The sequence below is a fragment of the Artibeus jamaicensis genome, unplaced genomic scaffold, assembly GCF_021234435.1.
Source record: "Artibeus jamaicensis isolate MK-2021 breed Jamaican fruit bat unplaced genomic scaffold, CSHL_Jam_final scaffold_369, whole genome shotgun sequence".
Taxonomy (NCBI): Eukaryota; Metazoa; Chordata; class Mammalia; order Chiroptera; family Phyllostomidae; genus Artibeus; species Artibeus jamaicensis.
Genome location: NW_026522042.1, coordinates 8,601,227 through 8,623,824, shown reverse-complemented (window position 1 = coordinate 8,623,824; position 22,598 = coordinate 8,601,227). Strand labels below are relative to the sequence as shown.

Below are 22,598 nucleotides of genomic sequence, written 5' to 3'. Positions count from 1 at the left end.
GCCATCAGCACTCTCTGATTTCCCTTTGCTGGGCCCCCAAACTCTCCCCGGGCGCCCAAGCGCTCTTCGCTGCTGCCTAACTTTGCAGAACTCCTGACCCTGCCCGTGCTACCCACCGTGGTAAAAAATTCATTTCCTGAAAAATAGTTTGCTTTTCTGGAAAACACTTAATCTGAACAAAGTAATGATAAGGTGGTTATGGTAGATATTCACAAGGCATCACTGTCACAGACACATTGTGTTTTAATCCAAAGATGTGGGGATTCAATGATGGTGTTATTGGAGCACTGCGAGAGTTCAGGGGGTCGCTGAGGCAGGGGCAGTGAGGCAAGGAGTATGAATGGGCGAGGCCACTGCAGGGGGTGGGGACTGGCACCCATACTCCACCTGGAGGGAGACAGGGATCACTGCCAGGCTGGAAGGTGGCCAACTGTTCCCAAGTGTTGCAGTCTGTTCTGGTCTCTTTTTAGGTCTCATTTTGAGTAGAAACCACATAAATTATTAACCCTAAGCAGGCCAGATCCATCTTATGATCCACCACTAATCTGCATTTGAAGATATTTTGAGGCAACTATTTCTGCCATTATTCTCAGAAGTCAATGAGTATTTCATATGAAGAGAATCAATGAAGTGTAGTAGGGAAGTGAGCAGGCAAATGAGTGATTGTACAGTTTTCTGTCTTCCACTCAGCAAAGGTGTTAGCATTGTACAAGTCACTTGTGCTTTCTGAATTTGAGTTTTATTTTGCTATAACATAAAAGGGTTTCCTATAACTTTGTTCGATCTTAGATTCCAACTAATGTGTCCCAGTGGAGTTTGTGCTCAAGGTGGTTTGTGAGTTTTTGTTTCCATTTATAAAATTTAACCTAATTGAATATATTAAACCTTTTAAAAAAACATTAAATAGATCTTTATCCTGTTTGGATATTTAAATGAAATCCTGGCACAATCTTGCAAACTAAATTTTCATACTATATGAGGAAAATTAAAGTCATAAAAGAAGTCTCGCACATTTTACAAATAGGAAATGTAGTCCTGAGAAATTAGAAATACCAGGGCAGACTATACGTACTTGATATATTAACACAGATAAGACACAAAGAATATTTATTTTTTAAAAAGGGTTCAGAGGAATAAAACAAGTATCTATAAAGCAAAAACAAACAAAAAACACAATTTTTAATCCTGGGAATAAAAAACATTTTTAACATTGAAATTTTAAAGTCAATGGACCCCCCCAAAAAAAACTCTAGAGAAATGAAGAGATAATTAATAAACTGAAGAAAATAAAGAAAAATAAAAATGTGTTTAAATTTTGAAAGCAGAGTTAAGAAGCGTGAATGCCACAGTGAGAAGTACCTACACATGCCCAAGAGGAATATTAGAGTTTGAAAAAAGAGGAGTAATAAGGATGCAACATTAAGGGACACTTATTTAATGTTTTCAAAGAGTTTTTTCATATTTCATTGCATTATTTTTAATTTTTATTTTTCAATTACTGTTTATACTCAGTATTATTTTATATTAGTTTCAGATGTACGGCATTGTGGTTAGACAATTATATAACTTACAAAGTGGTCCCCCCGATGATTCAAGGGCCCAGCTGTCAATGTGGTTATTACAATGTGACTGACAACAGTCCCTCTGCCAAGCTGTTTCCTCAGAAAAAGAGTATCAAATGCCCAGAAGCACAGATAAAATAAATCTACATCTAAACACATTGCAGTGAAATTTCAGAACAACAAAGAAAAGATAAAATATTACCTCTCAAATAATATTTTCTAACAAAATAATTTTACCAACAAAGGAAGGGCAATTCGATGGACTTCTCAATACTCACAATAAATGTTGAGGGGAAATAGCAGTCTCCCTAGAATTCTATAGCTCGTTCCAACTTCTCAGGGCCAAACCAAAACACTTCAGACAGAGAGGGGCTGAGGAATTTTGAGTTCCATAGAACCCCAAAGAAGCAATGACTACAGAAAGGCCATAAACTCAAGCAAAGTAATGTGAGAAGCACAGTTAAGTATTTTTAATGCAATAAATAATGAGTATGGATAGGTAAGCATTTTTTGCTTTAATAAAATTGGAATTAAAATTATAGACATGCAATAATATTGTAATAACTATATGTGGTGCCTGCTGGGTACTAGAAATATCTAGGGTACACTCTGTAATGTATGTGATTGTCTAGCCACTGTGCTGGACACCTGAAACTAATTCAAAATAATATTGAATGTAAAATGTAATTAAAAAAATTTTTTTTTAAATTAAGGAAGACTATGACATTTTGGGAAAGACAGACTTGTCTTTCTTTTTTTACAAAATTGTGTAAAAAGTTGCTGTTTTTTAAATTTTTAACACTAAAAATCAAGGACTGACCAATAAATATATTTTATTATGAATATACATGCAATGAAATTCTGAACGTGGAGGATAGGACAGGGAAGAGTTCAAAGGGTAGTTGCTGAGTTCAGGTCTTCCTCTAGCAGAAAACAGGACACTGAATAGTTTAGACTTAAAAACAAAATATATCAACAGAATAAGAAAACATTTTTGTATTGGAGTAAATTAATTTTAAACATTAGTTTAAAATTTAAACTAATAAATTTAATTTTTACATTTAATTTTTATGGATATGTAACTAAGGGCACTTTAACATTCTTTAGTCAAATTACACATTTTCTATTCGGAGATCAATGATATAACTGAAACTAAAAAACGTCTTATTAGAGGTATAGTAAAAGTGGCCTCAGTACATGGACATTTTTAGAGCAAGATACTTTCATCACTTACTCAGAAAATATTCACGCACAAACAGATCTTGTTCAGTTAGAAACACGCTCCCCGAATCCAAGCACCTGAGCTTGGTCGGTTTCTGGATCTTTCTGATGCTCAGTCAATTCATCTGTTATCAGGAGTAACAGCACTTACCTACCTTGCCTGCGTGAGAGTGCAAAAATAATTTTCCTCCCATCTTTCTAAGTTTTTCTGTCTGGACTAACAAATCAAATCAACATGAGACAGGTTAACAGAAGAAAATGTCCAATAGGGGGCCAGGACTTCAAAAGGAAGGCAGGCAACCCACAGGTACAGGAGGAGAAGCAAGCACGTGGTCAGCTGAGTCTTGCCGCAGAGACACAACGGGACACCGAGGGGGGCGTCTAACCCACAGACGTGCTGGGATCCTCCCCGTCTGCCACATGTAATTCACATGTGCTGGGGTGAACATGCTAGAGTCCCCTTCCCGAAACACACCTTTCTATTGGAATTCCTTTAGGCTGCTGAGGGGAGGGTCAAAGTTTCTTTCTGTGTCTTTTGTTTTGTAAAAATAACCAGCTTGAGATCAGTACCCCAAAAGGCATGTTTTAGGGTCGCGAAACTGCGGTCCCCTTCATGGTTGTAGGGGGAAGATTTGAGGTCAAGTCTGTAAAGTTCCCCGCATATGGGGACTGACAAATGTGATTTGAGATCACCACTATTTTCGAGTCGGATGGGACCCTTGGGGACGGAATCAGCGCAGTTGTGAGCCTCTTAGAAATGGGTTTTCGGTGGGATTGTTCACAGGTGCTTGTCCACGGTGGCTCGACCGGGTGTCCTTGCACTTGGCTCTGGGACAGTCTTTTATGCAGAAACAATGCCTCGTTCTTTTCACAGAGACGTTTTATTCTCAATTATGTTGCTGGTGCTTTTGCTTCCCAAAGGATTATTAAGAGAATTGTACCGAGGCCTCTGAGGCAGCATAGAGGAGGCAGGCATTTTTCACTAGTTTCATTATGGGGCCGAGAGATATAAATCAACCTGATAAATAGTCTCTTTGAGCAAAGGGGAGGGCCAGTGGTGGTGTGAAAACAAACTGAGTCTACAATGGAAAGAAGGCATTTACAGTGCAGGGCTATTGATATTTCAAGATGAAGGTGTGTTCCCTTGCGAGACTTGCAAGAGAACTCTACACTCTGCCTTTCTCTCTGTAATTCATTGTGTGTCCTCAAAGATACCAGTTGTGGATTTTATGGTTTTGAAGTGATTAATACCAGAGCTTTGCTTTTTTATTAATTTGATGTATTCGTTACGTCAATGTATTGTGAACATACTAGAAAATCTTGCTGAAAAATCAGCAGCACGAAAGGTAATTAGAAGAAGCTTCAGATGGCACAGATGTTCGTCTGGGAACATTGATGCATTTTTCTGCTTAATATAATCAAAGAACAGTGGATAATCTAGTCAGGAACAGCATGATAAGATACCAATTATAACCAGAGTTTTTTTATGTGAGCAAAATATGGCTCCTCATGAGATTGAATAACATTCTACTGTGGAAAAGTAATGTTTAGATGAAACGAGATAGCAACTGGACCAGAGGAAGTGGTGATACTCTCAGATGAAATATTTCCGTGCTGATGCTGTGTACTGGGTACATGGGGTTCGCTGCACTGATCTATATTTGTGCATGTTTGAAATGTTATTTAATATACAAGTTTATAATATGATGTATAAAATGTTCCCACCAACATTAGAACATGGTTATGAGATAGTAAACAAAAATACAAAGCAGGTCACCAAATGATAAATGCAATATAAACTTACTATAGAAAATATATATAGAGAGAAGACAAAAACAGTTTGAGATATAAATAACAGTTGACTCTTGAAAGTAACCTAATGAGTATTTCTCTGTCTAATTATATATAAATGTTATAAAATTAATCTAAAAAGTAGAGGATATATTTGAAAGCATTAAAAAAATTTAGTGTGACCATTAATCATAAGGTCTGGAAGAAGGTACCCACTTATTGATATGAAAAGTCAATATTAAAAAAGAAAACACAAGGCAGAGACTTCCTTAATCACGCCAGTGCCACACAAAACATCACACAGAACGGTCTTTGTTCAAAAGGGAGCTGCAGGGATCAAGGTTTAACCTTGTGGTTCAGTCCCAGGACCCAGGATGAGCTTAGTTGTTTTTAATTTTCATGCTTTGGGCAATTTACTTAATCCAAGTTTTAACTTTATAACATACAATTCCACAATTACGCAACTGTACAATTAATGATAGACCATATAATTCACTGATTTTTATGAAGAATTACTGAGATAACCTATACAAAGTACTAATTCCAGTGTCTTACACGTGGTTGTTAAAAAGGTACTTTACTTTCTTTTGATGCAATATTAATTACTTTATCTTTTCTAAGATTATTTAATGTCTATGGCACTTTTACGTAGTGACAAGGAGCACTAACCAGTGTTCACAATGTTATTAATGATCAGTCTCTTAAACTTCCCTAAATAATACAGATTTCATGTAGTAAAATAATTTACCAAGACATTTAAAAATATTAGGAAGAATATGTAGGGGAAAAATCTCATGTAATTCATGTGGTAGTTTAAAGAGAGTTGCACATTCTTCACTACTTATTGCATTGAGAGGTGGAATCTAATCTCTTTCCACTTGAATCTTAACCATTGTGCCCTGTTGACCAGTGAAATGAGTTGAAGTGATGTCGTGGGGCTTCCAAGGCTGGGTTACAAGCAGCCTGGGCACTACTGTCTGTGTCTCTTGGATTATTCATTCTTGGAACCCAGCATCACTCTGTGAGAAGCTTAAACTACATGGAGAGGCTAGCTGAGCTCTTAGCCAGGATCAGCTCATGGTCATGGGAGTCAGCCCTCTGGGAAGTGCACACCGGTTGAGCCTTCAGAGGACTCTGGCCTCTCCATCTCTCTGAGGACAGCATGAGCCATCCTACTGGAGAATGGCCTGCCCGTGTCCGGCCAACCCACAGAACAACAAGAGGTGATCCATGTCTTAAGCCACTAAGTTTGAGGGTGGTTTTTTCATACCAGAACACAAAATTAATTAAATTCTATTGTATTTTAAGATAAAAGAGAAATGCTAGAACAAAGAGAACTAAAGACACAATGGATTAAACTAAAATCAATGTATATTTCTCTGTTATATAAAAAGAATTTTTATATAACATTCCCTTTGTGCTAGCTACTAGGGCAGCTCTGCTCTCCAAGGTCATGGAGGGACACAAGTCCCTTCCGTCTTCCTGCATGCCTGGGGTGACTGTCCCTGCGCAATAGGCCTGACAGACTTGTGGCATTGCCCAGCTGCGCTCCACCCTGCAGGAAGGCAGAGCAGCTCAGTGCTTGTCTTTAAGTTGACGATGATCCATAAACTGAAAACATAAATTTGTTCATATGCCTTTGACACCAGTTTAATCACATCTGCCCACTTAGCTGCAAGGAAGACTGAAATGCAATTTCCATCTGGGAAGCCATGTGCCCCACATAAAATCTGAGGGTTCAATTGCTAAAGAGAAGAAGGAAGTGAGAATAGACACAGAAAAGCTGGCAGTTCCACTAACCGCAACCTTAAACAAACAAACAAAAAAATCAGGAAATTCAACACAACCCTTTTCCTTAAACATTTAAAATAGCAGACTAAATTAAAAAAAATACAAAATAGCAAATAAAGCCTACATAAATATAATATTTACAAAATGCATAATTTTTAAAACTATCAGTGCCGTGGGTTTATGACTTCATTATTTCTACCCTTGTAATTTTTAGTCTGTTTGCAGTAATAAGTATATTTCAATACTGTTCTGGATTGTGACAGTCTTACAAGACTTTGCCCAGCCCCCAACACACAAAATTATATTGTCTCAAACCTGCCAAGGGTGTATGATTTGTGTTACCAACCAGTGACAAGCCATGAATCTGGGTTCTAGTGCTTTTCTTTGAAATCGTATTTTTAAAGTGTCATTTGATCAGCCTTACAAAACCCATTCTCTCGCTTACTCCCCATAGTGAGAGTAACACATCAGAATGTGGTAGCATTGTGTGTTAGCCTTATGGATAACATGTATCTCTAGTGGGATATTAAAATGAAACTGTCTCTGAGATTCGAAGGCAGTAGATTTCTGATACCAAAGTGAGGTGGGAGACAGATTACCACGCAGACTTCTCAAAAGCACGGTCTAAGAAGAACAGGTTAGAGCACTTGCCTAGTGAGGATATAAAATTTTTTCAGAGACTGAGGGTGAAAACAGGTTGGTGAGCTGTGTAAGGAGAAGTTCTTGAGAGGCAGCTCTGCTCTGAGTCCTAACACAGTAAGTAGGAGGAGTTGAGTGTGCCTCCCCCTTTGCCTCAAGTCCAGACAGGGTGAACTGTGGGATTTCTCAGAGAATTTGCCAAGTGCTCTCTGCAGGAGGCAGAGGCTGCAGTTCCAGCTTCAAGTTCAACCTACCAGAAAAGTTTCAAGGGAGCAACCAGTGGCTGGTCTAGCAGGGGAGACAGCTCAATTAGGCAGGTTGTACTCCCAGACTTTTCAAGGCAAGAATGGACAACTGTTACGAAGCGAATGTGGAATCCCAGAGATGACGATAAACAGGTCAGGAGTCACTTTGAATGCTGCACCAGAGGGTACGCGGAGTGACAAGGGAACCCAGAGGAGAGCCTCTCTTTCTTTTGGACCACCAGAAAAGCAAGACTGAGTGAGGACAGGGGAAGCAGCCAGCTGGGGGAACATGTCAATCAACATCACACACACACACACACACGTAAAAACAGTTTAGTGTTCTCACCATTGACCCTGGAAGAACTCACAAAAGTACCAATGAGAAAAAAAAACAAAAAGCTTTCTATATCCGACCTGCCCAGGAATTCTATAGACATTTCATACAGTACTGGCCAAGTAAAACCTTTTGCCATGCTACTTACCATAATTACATATTCAATCTACATTTTATAAATTTGTATATATTTAATAAAGACAAAAATTCTCATATGTGTTAAACCTCTCTGCTCATTAAAAACAAGTTTTAAGCCCTGTCTGGTGTGGCTCAGTTGGTTGGAGCACTGTCCACGGACCAAAGTGTTGTGGGTTCGATTACCGGTCCAGGCACATGCCCAGGCTGCAAGTTCAAGGCCTGCTTGTTGTCTGTACAAGAAGACAGCCCAGTGATGTTTCTTTGTCACATCGATTTCTCTCTCTCTCTCTCCCTCTCCACCTTCCTCACTCTCTGAAAGCAATAAAAAAATTGTCCTCAGGTGAGAAAAAAATAATAACAGAAACAAGTTTTAAGTTAAGCATATCCTAATTGAGTCACCTGCTTTTATATTACAACAACCCAAAACACGCTCTGTTATTTTTCCCTTTATTATGATTCACATCAAAACCTCAACTTCAGTTTAACTGTAATTATTCATCTGTTTTGAATGTTCAACCATCACACATTGACTCAGCAGCACACTAAGCTTACTATCAGTTTTTTCCTTTTTTGTTGTTGTTCAGTTACAGTTGTTCTGCCTTTCCCCCCTTGCCCTCCCCGGCTCCACTCCCCCAACTCCCACAGTCGATCCCCCCGGCCACTGTCTGTGTCCAAGAGTCTTCTATCCATACTCCTTCACTTTTTTGTACTCTGAGATTTTTGTACTCTTGATTACCAGTAAAAACAAGATTTTCAAACTCATATTGATTTTTCCCTACCCTGAGACATGGGACCAGCCACTCTCCAAAGATACTTGTTTCCTGTAAATGGAGAACAATATTAGAAATCAAATAGCTGGGCCAAAGAATCCATATGTAATTGTTGCCAATAAATACCAGTGGTGGCCAGAATGATATTATTAGTGAGCCACATTGGTTACAACACTGAAAGATCACTTATTTTTTAAATCATGACTTAAAACCACTATATGCAATTGAATGCTAATGTTACTATAGCCTTTTCATTTTTTCAATATAAAAACTTTAAATTCACCCTGGCTGGTGTGGCTCAGTGGATTGAGTGCCAGCTTGCAAAACAAAAGTTGGCCGGTTCAGTTCCCAGTTAGTGCATATGCCTGGGTTGCAGGCCAGGTCCCCAGTAGGGGGCGCGAGAGGCAATATCCGACTCTCCCTCTCTCTCTCCCTACCCTCTCTCTAAAAATAAATAAATAAAATCTTAAAAAAAACTGTAAATCCATTTTCTTTAAAGCATACCAATTAAATTTTTTAGTCCCTCCCCAAACTGTGGTCCTCAGTTATAATCTGTTTCTACCTCATTGACCACCAGCCGTGATCACTTACTGTCATGTTCCCATGAAACTGTGGTAACTGCGGGGACCAGGATCTGTCTGATTCTCAGGCTCCGGATCCTGACCTCTGACACCTGGTAGAGATTAAAGTCATTCACCACAAAGAGTTTAACAAGAGTGAGGAGAACCAAAGAACTATCTCAAACCAACTACCGAGTAACAATATGCTAAAAAGAGGCTGTACGAGGTAACCAGATCGTGAGCTGTCTCTCCCCGCTGCTGAGCACAAATGTGTCCATCTCCACCAGGGTCCCAGGCTTAAACTCTTGAGCCCCCGACCATGATTAGGGGTCATTCCACTTTATTTATTTTTTAGAGAGAGAAGAAGGGAGAAAGTGAGAAACATCAATGTGTGAGAGAAGCATCAATGGGTTGCCTCTTGGACACTCCAGACCAGAGACCTGGCCCGCAACCCAGGCATGTGCTCTGACCGAGAATCAAACCTTTCAGTTCTCTCACATTGATTTCTCTCTTACATCTCTCTCTCTCTCTCTCTCTCTCTCTCTCTCTCTCTCTCTCCCTCCCTTCGTCACTCTCTGAAAGCAATGAAAAGAATTCTTCAACCCACTGAGTCACTCCGGCCAGGGCAATCATGTTGTTCTTATAATTAGCAAGTAACCAGGGTAGTGTCACTTACCTATTGCTCAATGAATAAAATTAAGTTCTGTAAGTACAAGTTGACTTGACCAGGGCTGCTTGACGACTAACTTCTGGGGCCTGTGAAGCCAAGTCCAAGTACATGATGTGTGTGTGTGTTTATATGTGAATATACTGTGTGTGTTGGCATCTGTGGGTGGTGGGGAGACAATCACAGGTACAAAAACAATGAAAAATCACAGAGAGATGACAATGGCTATACCTCTTCTTTTTATTTCAGCTTTAATAACGCCACCCTTCTCTGAAGCCCTTGGATATGTCTCCTAGCACTAAGTCCACAATTTGATCCCAGAAAACTGAATTAGAGATAGCTTCAGGAGTTGTCAATTTAAGAGAAAAATCTGGAAGAAGCAGAGTGAAAGCTGAGCACAACCATTAAGTTCAGCTGTGCTTGGCATTAACAGCATTTTAAAAGGCAGTCTCAGGCATGGGTTCAAGTGCGTCCTCTGACACTAATATAGGGTCAATGGCAAATATAAAGAAACATGTAAAGGCCATACAGATTAAAATGGAAACATTTATAATTCTTGGCCATGCAAGGCTATACAAATTGAATTAAACTCTTACATTTACAGTTGCAATTTTTAATGAAAAGTTATTATTATTTTTCTATACCAGGAAAACATTAAAGGACAGGGGAGTTTTTTTAATGTAAAATTAGGAAACAATAAATAACTTATGAGTAACTCTTTCCTATGCCTGTAGAACATCATTTCTTGTTTTTTAGCCAATTTCCTCACTGAAGAGAAATGCAAAACCAAATCGTTTCTGATTTTGCTTTCACTTACTGTTCACAAAGCTCTGCAAACTCTCTTGCATTGTTACAAGGAGCTCACTTGGAAAGAAAAACGATATTATGGAAAGCGGGGGAAGAGACTAAGTGAGGCCTGACTCTTACACCGACCACACATCCTCGACCTGAGGAATCACAGTTCACTTTGTTTCCTCTGCCCCATGGGGTCTCGATCATCAAAAGATACAAAGATCAAGCACCTACCTAATTGCTCTTCCAGTGTGCTGTTATTTGAGACGAATGAAAACTATCTTTCAGGATTGCTTGAGAAAGATATAAAATAACATGGTACTTGAGGCATAGAACTTTCCTCTCCACTCTTTCCTACAGGATGCCTGCATCTCATACAGAAAACTTTACTACTTTTAGCACAAGATGCAATTCGAATAGTTTGGAATCTTTGGTTGGTTTCAGTCACTGGAGCTTTGACTAACATTAGTAAGAAAGAAACTCTGTTCACTCCTGGCAGAGGAAGTCAACCAGGGTTGTCTTCCCATTAAAAAGATAACGTGCATTTAGGTAACCATATTACTCCTACTTAAATCAGCGTATCTATTCAAACATCCTTTGCTTTCTCAGCTTATCCCATCAGGTTCTGCTTTACCTACAGGGTAATGGTGCCAGGCCGTTGTCTCTAAAGCAATGTCTTTGTTACTCCTGATATGAACAAATAATCGGACTGATTAGAATGTGTGCTAATATCCCCACCTAAATTATTTCCTCAAACTCCATCAAAACAATATTATAAGTCTTCATGGCTTTTTTGATATACATTTTTTCCAATGTAATTATATGGTGAATAAACACAGTTAGTAAAAAAAGAAAAGAAAAGCAAGCTTCCTTAGGAATACTGCCTGCCTCAGAACATCCCCCTTTGTGTTGCATTTGCATGTGCATTTAATTTTCAAAGTGAACATGGACATTTCAGGACCAGAAGAATAGAACCGGGTAATGACAAATGACAGTGACTTCAGTCAGTCCAACGGGGATGAAAGTCACATGTTCATTACCATCCTATTTACTAGTTCCTGGGCTGGATTTTTTACTTTCAAAGTATCATTGTAGTGCAATATTAAAAAAACACCCAAATGAATACAATAATTATGATATTTCTGCAGAGCTCTACCTCTAAATAAGAGGATGCAAATCACAGCTCATCAGAGCTCATCATCCTGCCAATAATTTCTTGCACTGATATGAATTAAAATATCATTTCTTTCACATCTGATGTGCCCATTTGTATCTGGCCAGTCATTTATGACATGAATTTCATGTAAGAACATATGCAGAGAAGCCAGGGTTGAGATCACTGGCTGGGAAACAAAGGCTTCCCTACCATAAAAGTCCCAAGGTAATTTGGAAGGGATTCTGTGGAAAGAAGAAAAGAAAATTTTGGTGACTGTAAGAACACAAAAAGATCAAAGATCTCTCTCACTCTCATTTCTCTCTCATCCTCCTTCCCTCCGGAATCACTCAGTCCCAGTGCGGTCAAGGCAGGCAGGAAAATTGGGTGCCTAAGGGGAGGCACAGCCTGGGGTGGGTGCTGAGGACCAAGCAGGGGAGGAAAGCAGCTCCGAGTCAGGAGTGGCCCTCGCAGGCTGTCAAAGACCCAAAGCAGGAGAAAGGCACGAGTACCCACAGCGGACGTCAGAGCCTGGACAGGGCAGGGAGAAAGTCATCTGCGAGGAGCGTGGCCTGGCTCTGGCTGGTTCTAGAGCCAAAGCAGTGTGAGCAGAGAATGGGGTGCAAATAGCAGTGGGAACTTGGTTACACACAGAGGCACTGAGCAAATTTATTAAGATTAATGGAGACCAGACTGGTGTTGCCAGAGAAGGGAATTGCAAATACAGACTTGGGGGAAAGTAGAATGAACAATTAGTGTTGGGTTAGAATGGCAGACACCAGGATGAAATATAGGATGAATCAGAGCAACATTTTATGCCAGAAAACGAGGAGGCGCTCAAAGAATGACAGGAATATGTCAAGGATTCATAGAAGCCAGCTCGAAGGGTGTTCTGAGGACAACTTTGAGACAAGTTGAGCATCAGAAGAGTAATGATAGGAATGTTTTCTGACACATTGAATAAAATAGGAGACCATGAGTGCACAGTGATAGACCTTAAGTAACAAAAAACTCATGACAAACTGGATTCTTACATAGTTAAAAATACTTCCCCACATACACTTATTAAAAAGAGAAAAAGAGTCATGTTACAGTGCAGAAGCCCGGCAGACACCACTTTTAATCAAGTTACTGAAGTCTGTGTTGCTAATATTGGTAACTATTAAAATCATGAGCTATACAATGGAATGCAATAAGTAAACCATTGCATCATTTCTGTGATATTCCTCCCAAAGATGTGTAACTTGAACTGAATCATGAGGAAACAGCTGACAAACTCAAACTGATGGACACTTTGCTAACTAATAGAAGTGTAAGCTTTCAAAGTGTCATAGAGACCAAAAAGAGGTGAAAACAAAATACAGCCCATGGTTCTGAACAGGAACCTTTGCGAGACAATTTTGAGATAATTGGCAAAACTGGAATGGAGTCTAAGGTTTAAATGGTAGGATTGTATCAGCATCAATTTCCTAATTTTCCTGGTTCATTGTGATCACAAAGAAGAAGGTCTTGATGAAATGACAACACAAGAATATTTCGAGGTGATTGGATGTCAGGTTGGCCACCTCTCCTTGTACTGTACTTTCTGGGTTTCTGTAACCTTGCTTTTGTTTCAAAGTTAGTGTTCATTTTTTATAAAAAGCAAAGACTTTCTAACTTCACTTATGAGGCCAGGTTCTCAGAATGTACTGACATAGGTGTAACACAGCAATCAGTCAATCACATTTATCTACCGAGTTTCTACTCTGGGCCCAATGATTTATATGACAAGCCATGGCTGCTATGGCATCAAAACTAAGAAGAAATACATGAAAACAAAGTACATAAATAAAGTACATATTTTTATTTCTCTTAAGTAAACACCTAAGTGTGGGGGCGACTTTCTTGCAAGTCCCCCCGAGTGCCATGGAAAGGAGTGACTATGGCTGAGACTTAACGTGATCTGCTTGGGGAGGAGAAGTGGGCAGTTTCTCAGGGGAGACAAAGGCCAGCAGCGGCCAGTTTCTCCAAGGAGGAAAAGGCCCGGAGCCCCCTGCTCCATAGCCTTTTATTGGGTTGTAATACACAGAAATACAGGGCGGCAAGGATCAAACAGTAGATAACATTTCAAAGATATCTGAGGGCCTTCTATGAGTACAAGTCTGTCAGGAACAGAGTTTTAGGGTTTTCCCCGCTTGAACCCTTAACGTATGAATGAAATCACTCTTAGCAGAGCAGATTTCACAGGTTTATCAGCAAGTATTTGTGATGCCAGATTGTTCCCCAGGACATGCTCTAGCAAAACAAGGAGCTGCGCCTCACCCAAAAGGTGTTCAGGTTTAAGGGGATTAGAGCCAGGAAGTGCTTCTCCCAGAGAACATGGGGACTCAGGCTGTGATAAAGCCAGGGGGTGAGTGTCCATTGCTCTTTGTTGCAGCCCCCCGAGTCCCTCCACAAAGGCCTCCCAAGTGATCGAGTCTGGCTTAGGTTGCCCCCCACTGTGAGGGGTCTTACCTGTCATTGACTTCCGACCAAGATTTGGAGGCAGGGAGAGGAAACTGAGGCAGCATTTGTTACCAGAGACAAGCTTTGTCTCCTGCAGCTGGCACTCCCAAAGGTCGTCCCTCATTGTTAGCCACAAGGGGTCAAGATACAATTCCTAAAACCAGGCAGAGCGGTCTACAACACCTAAGAGTGGAATGGCTGGATTATGTGGTAGTGGGCATTTCAATTGTTAAGACATTGTCAAGCTAGCTTTCCAAAATGATGGTACCATTTTACATTACCACTAACGAGGTAAGCAAAGATTTCTCATATACAACAACTAAACCATGATCCATAACATTTTTTAAAGTAATGAATTACATTTCATTAAAATTTAAAACTGCTCTTCAAAAGACAGTGTTGAAAGAATAAAAAGATAATTGATAGATTGGAAGAAGGTATTTGCAAATCATATATCTGATAAGTGATGTATATGCTAAACATATAAAAAAACTCTCAAAATTCAATAAGTAAACAATCCAATAAATAAAATTTAAAAATATTTAAAGAGAAACTTCACCAAAGGAAATATATGGATGGTGAGTAAGCAAGTGAAGAGATGGTCCATATAATTAGTGATGAGTACAATCCAAACTAAAATCACAAGGAGATACCACTGCATATTTATTGGAATGGCTTGCATGGAAGATACTGACCACATATACAGATATATGCTTTTATATATATTGTGTGTGTGTCACGATGAATTTATCTATGAAATAACCACCATTGATTCAGCTGAAATAATTAGTCAAAACAATTTTATAGTCTTATATATATAAAGAATAGCCATCTGCTCAAGTACTTTATTTTTAATTAGTATTGTGGTGTGGTGAGTGGAGGAAGAGGAAGATGAGTTCTCTGTGCAGGAGATTAAAGATTTGCTCTAGAGTCAATTGCCAATGAAGTTGTATTAATAAGTAAATAATAAAGTGTCCATCTTGAAAAGTTTATAAATCATTGATCACATTTGAGACTAGTCTTATTTCACTAGTAGTTTTTTTTTAAAGATTTTATTTATTTACTTTTAGACAGAGGGGAAAGGAGGGAGAGAGGGGAGAGAAACATCAGTGTGTGGTTGCCTCTCATGCGTTCCTCACTGGGGACCTGGCCCACAACCCAGGCATGTGCCCTGACTGGGAATCTACCCAGTGACCCTTTGGTTCCACAGACCGGCACTCAGTCCACTGAGCCACACCAGCCAGGGCTTATTTCACTAGTAGTTTTAATATTACTGTTCAGAGTTGCGCCCCAGGCTTACTTTAACTGTTGATTTATGGCTTATGTTTCTTCAGACAATGATAACTTAGGTTTTAAATAAGCACATTATAATAATAACTCACCCACTGATTTTCACTCCTGCATGCTATTGTGAGTCCATAATCTTCCTGCAAATGTTACCCTTCATGGTTGTTTTGAGGCACTCACTAGAGAACACTTCACATTTGCTTGTGCACAAAATTTCTTAGAGCCCACATGGCAACCACCATCATGTGGCTATTTGTCTCTGTCTTCCACCTCTTTTCTGGGGACACCCTGTGCTGTTATGGCTCATAATCGAGCTGCCCCTTCTGTTCACCACTCCCCTATTACCACTACTATGCTCTGGAGTCTTTTCAGGCACAAATCAGTGATGAGTTTGGAGGTCCTCAAAGTCCAGACACTATGCTGCTTTCTCTACTTCATTTGCGTGCTATTCTGTAAAAGACTGTGCTTTAAAAGAAACAAAATAGAGATTCTCATTTTAAAATAATATTGTAATAATTTTAATGTGAAATGTACTAGATAACTTCAATGGCAGGAAAAACATAGTGAGGGGGAAAATAATAAATTATGAGAAAAGAGAAAGAGAAATTGCCTATATAACAAAATAAAAATGTATTTTACAAAGAAAGTATTAAATTGAAGATAAGATAAAGCCTAATAAATATGTAATTGGAATTCTGGAAAGGAGAAAGCAGAGAGAATGGGGGAAATGCAATATTCAAGGAGATTAATAGCTGAGAATGTTCTAGAATGGCTGCAAGACAGAAATCTTCAGATTTTTAAACCCTAAGCAGGATATATGCAACAAAACCTATTTCCAAGCACATTTCTATGAAGGTGAAGAACAGAAAGGACAGAGAAATTCTACAAATAGCAAGAGAAAGAAAAAATAAAAGATTTACTTGTCATCTTGGCATAAAATGAGAACTGGAAGAGAGTATAATACTACCTCTTAGAGCTAACAGAAAATAGCTGACTAAGTATATAGAACCATATACATTTTGAAGTTATGTTTAAGGAGTTAAGATAAAACAAACACTTTTCAACCAAATAATAAATAACCTTAGAAGAAAAGAGAATAAAAGCAAGAAGAAAAGCATTAAAAATATATATATATAAAAGTTAAGCAATGTAATTAGTAAGTCATGGAAAATATAGAAAAACAACATTTAATAAAATAATAATAGAATTAAATAGTAATGGTTGATTATGGATGTTAACATGCAAGATAAAACTAGTGTAGTGTTTTTTGCATTTATGAAGGAAATATTCCAGGAAGCTCAAAATTAGTGTGTGGGTCTGTATGTGTGTGTGAATTAATTTAGACTGTAAATTATCAACAAAGAATAATAGTTTATAACTTCAAACCATTGGAGGGGGAAAATGAAATTTTTTTAATTTAGTGATTCCAAAAGAAGGCAGTAAAGGAGGAAAAAAAGAAAATATGAAAAAATAGGTAAAAATAAATTGTGAAATGGATGTAAAAATAAAACGATATATATAGTATGTTTTACTGATTATGCTATCACAATTTTCCCATTTTTTTCTCTACTTTACCCCCCCTTCATCCTGCACTCCCCCATCCTCCAGCATTCTGCCCCCCTCAATTCATGTCCATGGGTTGTACATATAAGTTCTTTGGCTTTTCTGTTTCCTATATTATCCGTAACCTCTCCCTGTCTATTTTATGCCTACCAATTATGCTTCTTATTCCTTGTACCTTCCCCCCTCCCCTTCCCCACTGAAAACCCTCCATGTGATCTCCATTTCTGTGATTCTGTTCCTGTTCTTGTTGTTTACTTAGTTTTTGTTTTTGTTTTTTAGGTTCAGTTGTTGATAGTCATCGTTTGTTGTCATTTTACTGTTCGTATTTTTTGATCTTCTTCTGTTTTGTAGATAAGTCCCTTTAACATTTCATTTAATAAGGGCTTGGTGATGATGAACTCCTTTAACTTGATCTTACCTGAGAAGCGCTTTACCTGCCCTTCCATTCTAAATGAAAGCTTTGTTGGATAGAATAATCTTGGATATAGGCCTTACCTTTCATGACTTCAAATTCTTCCTTCCAGCCCCTTCTTGCTTGTAAGGTGTCTTTTGAGAAACCAGCCGATAGTTATATGGAAACTCCTTTGTAGGTAACTCTCTCCTTTCCTCTTGCTATAAAAAATTACAATAAATGTAAATGAACTGCATTTGACACCTAACAAGTTATCATATAGGAGTGATAAGCAGATTGTGAGAGTTAGTAAAATTTCTACCGTGCAGGTCTATATAACTTGCTGAAAGACAACTGATTCTAAGGAGACAAAAGAAGGCTTTTTAAAGAAGGTGATGTGTGAGTCAGGTATGTGAGTACGCATGGGAAGTTGCCAAGTACACAGAAATAAAAATAAGCATTTGTGAAAAATTATTGTAACGTATTTTTACCCTTCCCTTCATTCAGTGGGAGAATGGAAGTGTTGGAAGCAAAAGGGGGGTATTAAAAATTAGAATTTATTTTATATTTAGCAAAGGTTTTCCTGTTCTAGAAAACTCTCCCTGATCTTTTAAAATCGAAGAAATTTTCTGGGTGAGTTCCACAGAGCATTAGGTTAGCGATTCAAAAACTCTGATCATAGCTCTCATGATAAAGTGCACACAGGGCTGAGAGAAATGGAGATAAAATATTAACCTTTCTACACATTCAACACTGTCTTTTTGGATTTTTTTGTATTAAAAAATACTTTATGTTATGATTAATGATGATATATAATAAATTTTTATTTGCTTCTTGTTTATTAGTTTTTAATTTCCTTTTTGACAATATATGGAGTTGGCAATAAAATCAAATCTCTTTTTCTCTGGTATTAAATGTCATTTATTATAATAAATTCCATAAAATACAAAAGCCTAGAAACCAGCAGGTTAAATGACTCTCAAAACTTCTTTTGAAAAGATTTATATAGCTAGAAATATAATGTTTTCCAAAGACAACACTAGAGATAAAAAAATTGTTTTAAAGAGAACCAATCTAAAAACTATAGAAAGTATTTTTCTCACTGGTTTAACAAATTTCCTTCTTTTGGAAATACATGAGTCTCTTGTTCTCAGAACAGTAAACCAAAAACTAGGCATGCAAACTTTGTATCTGTTCTTTTCCTTTAGAGACAAAATATCTTATTGAATAATTCAGCTCCTATGCATTTGTGTATGCTTTAAAAAAATCAATACGGAGCTTTCATTTGTCTCTAAGGAAAAGGAGTATTTTTAAAGTACTAACAGATTAAAGGAGTTATGGTCATATATTTTATCTGTGTCCTTTCCTATTTATTCTCTGCATAGAGCACAATGAATTCTCTTTATTTCTAATGTTTTTCAAGAAATATTGTCTTACACAACAGCTCTCTCACATATTGTTGTTATACTGCATGGATAACAATACCTGTTAGGCTTGTCAGGCTGAAATGAGAGCTTGCACAATCTATGTGATGTGATTTCCGTATGTACAAATCATGAGACTTCACATGAGGTATGGAACACCAGCACGGACGTACATACTCAGCCTTCACAGACATCTCCCATTGGGCTTCCTAAACCTGCGAATGCCTACTGTCTTTATTGTATTAGTAAACATGAAGGGAGAAAGTAAATGAGCCAAAGATAAAACTTTGCCAATGGCTTCATTTTCTATTTTTAAAAAGGCCAATTTTCCTAGAATATTAACTTTCCAAGCACAGTACCCAAGCCTTCACACATCAAGGGAGGGTCAAGACATTTTTGCCTCTTCAACACCCCCTCTCCTGTGTTATACAGTGGTGTTTTTCAGAGCCCACATAACATACAGTAATATTGAATCGTGAAATGTATGCCCACTTGGAAGATCCTCACAACATAGTGAATCGGTACTCTTTAAATGACCAATGCACGCCTGACTAAATCACCCATGGATAAAAAGGATCCACTCAATGTGCAGGATAGATTAATAGAGTATCATGTAACTGATTATAAAAAAATATAGTGCTATGTTTTCAGATTCTACATTGCAACTAACCTTCAAGAAAACATGAATTGCCAAGTTCTGTGTTGCATGAAAGAATATATATACACAGCTGAAAAGTTTATTCAAATACACTATCCTTTTCTAACTCCTTATCTGGGTAAAGCCAGTTTTCCCCCCTGTACTTAACAGAACATAGTGCAATAGACGTAATGCAGAAGCAGGCACGAACACCTCGCTATCGTTCACTGAGTCTAACTTTACAACGTGCACAGCACACATGTAAGCACAACGCCAGATCCGGACCAAAAAGTTAGAGAATGAATGCTCTAGGGAATTCATTGAAAAATGGCTTTTGCGCGACAGAAGAAAAGTTTTTCTAGGAGAACATTTCCCCAATTTAAAGTAAAACTGTGTTTAAAGGCTATATAAAAATTGGAGCCAAATTCTTTGTCAGGCTGCTTAGGGAATTCTAGAAGGTAAAGAAAATTACTTGGCCATAAGTCATAATGTGAAATTGGTATGTACTGATGCATACATGAAACATGTACCTCTCAAAGCCACTTCAGCTTAACACACTGAGAAACACCACCAAGTAGGCCTAACTAATCTAATCAGGAGCATCTAATCTAAATCTTAATTTTTTTTAATTAAGAAGAACCAATGAATAAAAATTATATGTACTTTATTGAGTTTTTGTACAATCACCACTTCTGGAGTGTGGGTTTTCATTTTTTCACTCTTAAATGTTCCAATACTGTTAACTTGAACTCAAGGCCACTTATGAAGGCATATTCATTAAATAAATATTTATAAATGTAAGCATTGCAACCAAAAGAAAAGTCTCCGTTACCCATGGAAGTGAAGTTCTTGAGGTGTCACAAGAAAAAGAATTTTCTGAGACCTGCGTGGAAAGATGGGGTTCCACGGTAAGCTTTATTGATGATATAAAAATTAGGCATTTTTTTCCTCCTGACTTCCCAGTGTCCCATCTCTGCCTGTCTTGCCATGGAAAAGGTCTAATCTTGTCTCCAGCAAGACCAAGGGGACCAAGGGGAAGGCCACTGCTCAGAGTTTCCATATCAAAGACCATTTCAGTCCAGTCCAGCATCCGGCCAGCTGGGCATGTGTTTCCAGCTGCAGTCCATTGCTGTGCTGAAGTATTCAGGCCCCCTCCTGGGGCCTGTGGGTGGAGACCCTCTCCTGGGGTCTGTGGGTGGAGACCCCGTGGCTATGGTGCTTGGGCCACAGAACCACAGAGAGAACAGGCATGTGTACCATGTGAATGCAGGTCATTGGGTGAGAAAGAGAGCAAGATTCTTTATTCCCCTGGGATTATATTGGTTTAGGCTTGGAAAAGACCAGAAGTTTTTTTCAAATTGGCCAATGAAAACCCCAAATTTTGATGGGCTTTTGATAGGCCCACCCCCTAGTTAGACGGACAGGCCTCTTTGGTCAAGCACCTCCCCCTGCTCCATTTTGACTCGGGTTGTTCATGTGCCTTCTTTCCCCTGCTTCCTCCCCCCACCTCCCTGCACAGCAATCTGGTACCAGAGTGGGGAGGGGAGAAGTGTTAGTCCCCTTGGTGGAGCGATGCTGTGGTCCTCTAGAGAGTGTGAACCTACAGCTTCCTGGCGAAGGTAACGGGCTCATGCTCCCAATTATTAAACTCTGCTTCCCTTTCTTTTATTAATAATTAGCTAAATACCAATGTTGGTATCACCAGTGATGTTAATGGAATCAAGAATGATAAAAAGACCTAACTTATGCTGGGGAGAATAATATTTAGTTCAGGATTAATATTCTACGTGAAAACCAATGATAACAATGACATGGTTTGAATTCACTTATCTAGTGATGAGAAACACAAAGACTAAAAGTGCCAATCATTCCTCTTTCTCGTGAAAAATAGATGAAATGTTTTACTGGAGAGTTTGAAGAGAAATGAACGTACACCATGAAGAGAATATTTTTCTCAAGGTAGAGACCTCAGCGTATTATATGCAAATCCACCTGTCACAATCCCAACGCTGACTCAGACAACATTTTTACGGACTTTTCCTCCATCTGCTCCTACTCTCTTTCTAGCACCTGAGCCCCTACCTGCTCCTCTCTCACTATACCCTCTCTGTGCCTCAGTGTGTCTTCTCATAGATGCCATGATCAGAATCAGAAAACCCCTAGCTGTTCGAGGCCTTCATGTTTAAAGTCGCTGCCTACAAGATGAAGTCCATACTCCTCGGCTTCTTGTGCGTCCTTTTTCAGTATTCCTTCCTGCCTTTCCATGTCGTCTCCATTGGTTTCTTTGTGATGCTGCAGAGCCAGCCAAATCCTCTGTTTCAGAAATGTTCTCCCTTCTTATTTCAAACCTGTGTATGCTTCTCATCCTCCATCTACTAGAAACCTAATTATGAGAATATTCGTTAATTGCGAAATTCATACCTGGGATTTTATGACCCTTTGTAAAAACAAGAATTGTTGTATCTCATATTTTTTCTCCAATCCCAAGTTGATGTTAAATTCTCACTAGTAATAATAATCGTAGTCACCATTATTTATTCATGATATGTTAAATACTTTTACTTAGTGGTGGGGGCAACCAAATTGCTCATAAAACTCAAATGGACTGAAAAATAAAAGTTGAACGTTTTGCCTATAATTTGCCTAATCTTTTCATGAGCTTACCTCTTGAGTAGTAACTAAAAAAAAATTTTAATGTAAATTCTGTTGAATTTAAACTGAATGTCATCCCAAACTTCAGATCCTTCGTTTAGATACCATTCAGTTTTTTATGATACCTGTCAGTTTTGTGCGTGTCTCTGTCCTCCTGTCCCTTAAACCTGCTCATGTAGGTGCTCGCGTGCAACAGGATTCAGGATTCCCAAGGCCAAGTGCTGGCTCCTCACGTTCCCTTTCCTCTGCCACACTGTTGTTTCCCCAGTGGTGATAGTTACTCAAACCAAAACCTGCGGGGGGGGGGGGTTCTTTACCATTTTTCAAAAGCAAACAATTAAACAATCCGTTGATTTAATTTTCCAAAACTTTCTATTCTCCATTTCCTCCTTCCCCTCTACCTCTTCTACTTGCCCTAGATCTCAGCTTAGTGACCACCACTTGGCTACCAAAACACCCTGCTTCTGGTCCTGCCCCTTCCAAGAGACCCTCCATGC

At 38.7% G+C, this 22,598-nt stretch overlaps 1 long non-coding RNA gene across 1 annotated transcript in view; it reads right to left on the bottom strand.

Moving 5' to 3' along the window:
* Nucleotides 1-17,498: 17,498 nt before the first annotated feature.
* The window catches only part of LOC128626186 (uncharacterized), a 261,452-nt gene continuing 256,352 nt past the window's right edge, over nucleotides 17,499-22,598 (bottom strand). Inside the window, exon 4 of the long non-coding RNA XR_008390114.1 lies at nucleotides 17,499-17,609. This is a non-coding gene — a long non-coding RNA (uncharacterized LOC128626186). The remainder of the gene's footprint in view (nucleotides 17,610-22,598) is intronic.